General features: G+C 38.5%; 1 non-coding gene across 1 annotated transcript; it reads right to left on the minus strand.

The window, feature by feature from the left end:
- Positions 1-3,723: 3,723 nt before the first annotated feature.
- LOC112536428 lies at positions 3,724-3,830 on the minus strand. The gene has a single exon (XR_003080449.1). It is a non-coding gene; the product is annotated as a small nucleolar RNA R71 (small nucleolar RNA).
- Between the last annotated feature and the right edge of the window lie 252 nt (positions 3,831-4,082).

Here is a 4,082-nt window from a genome sequence, read left to right on the forward strand (position 1 = left end):
AACACATAGATATTAGACACCACTTCTTAAGAGATCATGCTTAAAGTGGTAGCGTAGTGCTAAAGTATGTTGATACATCCAAACAATTAGCCGATATTTTCACAATGCCCCTAAATGAGGAGAGAATGAATTTCATAAAAAGAGAATTAGGAATGATAGATGGAAGCACTCTAGCTTGAATTATTGACAATTTGTGCAATTGATTGATTGTCATACTTGTGAGTTTTTTTGTGTGGAAATCTTGAGTACTGAGATCATTTTAGCCCTAGACTCTTTAATCTTAGTGCATCTCAATGGTCATATACAAAATGGTGTGATCAAAGTAAAAGGAGTATGCTCATGCATTCATTATAACATCGGTTTTTGTATGAAATTTTAAAAAGCATGCTCACGCCTTAGCGGAGCGCTTGTACTTTATAGGTCCTCAATAAATCCTGGAAATGACCTTAAAAGCACGCCTGTGACCCTTAAGCATGGCCATGCTTTCCCTCGATTTCAACAAAAAAATAGTCATTATAAATTTTTTAAAAATTTGTTTTAATGCAAAATAGCCATTTTTTACTGTTTTCCACACCCTCTTAAGGCTATAAAAGCCACATCTTATTCATTTGCATCATTTTCTAATAATTATTTTAAAAACTCTCAAAAAACTCTTCCACCTTTCTTAAAAGATTCTCCAATCTTCTCTTCCTATTCATCAAGATAAGCATGGGTCCAGGAAAAGTTGTTTATAGAAGCTCCTTCTCCATTGAATCAATCATTGAAAAAATGAAGGGGGTGAGATGAGACAAGAATCAAATACATGACAATAGAGAGGAAGGAAATCCAACCTAGTCGATTCTTTAATGAAGAAGCTCTAATCAAACTAAGAATATCCCAAGAGGTACATGATCTTCTTGATAGCATAGTACTTAGAGACGTCTTTCTCCTTACCTACCTAAGAGCTTGGCCTTAAAACCTTACTAAGGAATTTCTTTCCATTTCAGTAATCAATAAAAAAGGGAGATGGGGATGAATATTATGGGATAGAATTTAGGCTTTTTGGAAGAGAATAACCCTTACAAGGCCTCAATTTTCGTCCATCTTTGGGTTCCAAGAAAAAGGCCATCTCTCCATAATTGAGAACCTTGTAGAGATGCCTCTCTCTTTTTTCTAATTTTGGAGACCCACTCGAAAGATTCCCTCTCCAAGGATCTCAAATCCCTTACTCATTTTGGTTGTTCATAGGATGATCGCTACTAATATCCATACAAGAAATAATGGGGTTAAAAAAGTTCCCCCAAAGGATCTCATTTTCTCTTTACAATGATTCACAGTAAGGAATCCAGACTTCAAAATTCTTTCTTAATAATCTCTTTCACCTTAGCAATACTTCAAAAGATGCTATACTCGTTTCTTCACATATCACCAGGATTGCCAAGTACTTCTAAGTCATCACTCCTTTCATCAAAACCTATCTAACCCCTCCCATTTCACCACTCTTACTTGGCCTAGCGTTCATAGAGCATGCTAAGGTCATTCGACTTACTCCTAAGTGAGAAATGGATGGATAATTCTTTCTCCCTATTGGTGAATATATGGATGATAAAAAAAAAAGAAAGATCATAAGATCCCTGGTGAGCCAACTCCTTCTTCCTTTCCTCCTAAAAGCTCTCTTTCTTTCAAGGACAAAGTTGATATAGATGATTCTATATATGTTTATTGATTGTTTATCAGTTGTTTGTTCGTGTACTTGAGTCATATTTATTCCTTTTTTATCGCACTTTGGTATGTTTATGAGTTTTTCAGGTTTTCGGACTCCTTGATGGGAAATTGATTGATTTCCGGGCAAAAACCAAGATATTTGGATGATTTACGCATATTAGATGTTTGTCGGATTCGATTCCTTGTTGGCGCACATTTTGAGGCTCTTGCATGGGCCGTGGCACGGCCTCCCTTGAACATTTTTGAAGATTGGCATTTTTTGGATGTTTGTGCCTGTGGCACAGGCTACGGCACTTCTACCTATAAATAGGCGCACGCAAAATGAGACAGGGTTTCGCTTCTAATTTCTAGACTTCTCTACGTGTGCGACCCCCACTTATACAGCTCTGTTCTTGACATTTTAGGAGACCAAACATCATTTCAAAGGATTGATTTGGGAGATTCAAGCAAAGATTGAAGGTTCTAGATGATTGATCGAGACATCCGAGATCCATACTTGAGGCTGGTTTCAGAGTTGGTGCTTGCAACATTTCCACTCCGATTCGAGAGAAGAGGGGTTACATGTTCCATTTCCTTTTCTATTGTTTATCTCCTTTTGTATTTATTTCTTTCATTATGAGTAGCTAGGGCTGTCAAACACAAGGGGTTCACCTTTGTTGATGGATTGTACTTAGTTGTTAGATTTGTATTTTCCATTCTTGTAATCTCCTTGCTATTTAGTAATAAAGTCTGATTCAGTTAATTTGAGACATTGAATTAATTGTCTTTTGGGTTGTTTCTTGACATTGAGAAATGCTTGTTGCAACTGGAATTTGAACAGTAAGAACTAGTAGTTAACACTTAGAGATAAGGTTAATTTACTCGCCGGATTAAGAGTTAATAACTCTTAATAGTTTTAAATCACGCTTAATGTTAATCTGTAATAATCTGATAGGAAGAGATCCATTAGGTTAGTGCAGGTTTGGAAACTCGGTGAGCTCGAGAGAGGGACCGAGTTCGATTTAGGATTTAGGCACGGGTAAGCAAGATTGGTAATTTATAAAATCAACCTTTAGAATTCTATCACTTAGGTCCCCTTTGGGCTTGTTTCTCTTGTTGCGGTTGTCTTTCGATTGTTAGTTATTGTTCATTCATTTATTTGCATTCATAGTCATTAGTTAGTTAGTTTAGACTTCTCACACCCTATTCCTGACTAGATAACATACCGAACAGTAGTAACTCTAGGTTCACCCGATCTCCAGGGATACGACCTTGATACTCACTAGTGCTAGGCCGCATCGATAGGTTCACTGCCTTAGGTGTAGGTTGCATCAGTAGCCCATCAAGTTTTTAGAGCCATTGCTAGGGAACCATAACAGGGAACTAGAGTGAATTATTTTCGTGTTACTTTAGTCATTATTTGTTTATTTATTTATTCTTTATTCTTTATTTAATTGCTTTTGTTAATTAGTGGTTGTTTGGATTGTCAGTTTCAGGTAGTTTATGACTAGGTGCTCTAACCTTGATCCCATAGAACCCTTATCTGGCCCGGAGCATTTTCTCAGATTATTGAGACGACGTTTGCAAGCAGTTGAGGAGGAGGTCGGAGTTACAGTTCAAGTTCATAGAGCTAACGTGATGGAGAACCACAACCCCTAGGCCGATAACGGTCAGAGGACGATGTACGAGTTTGCTCAACCATCTTTGAATGGGACGAAAACTAGTATAGTTAGACCTCCTGTAGCAGCCAACAATTTTGAGATAAAGGCCAATGTTATCCAGATAATCCAGTAGAGCATGCAGTTCGGAAAATTGCCCAGCGAGGATCCCAATGCACATATCGCCAACTTTTTGGAGATTTGTGACACATTCAAGATAAATGGAACAACCGATGACGCCATTCGGCTGAGATTGTTTCCATTTTCCTTGAGGGATAGAGCAAAGAGACGGTTGCAATCTCTTCCACAGTAGATGATTACTACCTGGAAGGCGTTGGCTGAAAATTTTCTCTATAAGTATTTTCCTCCCGCTAAAACTGCTAAACTTAGAAATGACATATCTTCTTTTGTGCAGTTTGATGATGAGAGCATGTACGATGCATGGGAGAGGTTTAAGGATCTTTTGAGATGTAGCCCACATCACAGATTGCCAGTGCGGATGCAAGTTCAGAACTTCTACAGCGGGTTGAACCTTACGACGAGGCCGATGATGGATGCTGCAGCAGGTGGGGCGCTAAACAATAAAAAGCTCGAGCAGGCTCAGAACTTGATAGAGAAAATGGCCATGAACAATTATCAGTGGCAATCCTCTAAGAGCCGACCAAGAAGACAGGGAGTGGTCAACCGAGTGGATTCTACAGTAGCCTTGGCAGCTCAGGTGGAGCTTCTAGCCAAGAAGAT

Source organism: Ricinus communis, chromosome 9 (genome assembly GCF_019578655.1).
Source record: "Ricinus communis isolate WT05 ecotype wild-type chromosome 9, ASM1957865v1, whole genome shotgun sequence".
Taxonomy (NCBI): domain Eukaryota; kingdom Viridiplantae; phylum Streptophyta; class Magnoliopsida; order Malpighiales; family Euphorbiaceae; genus Ricinus; species Ricinus communis.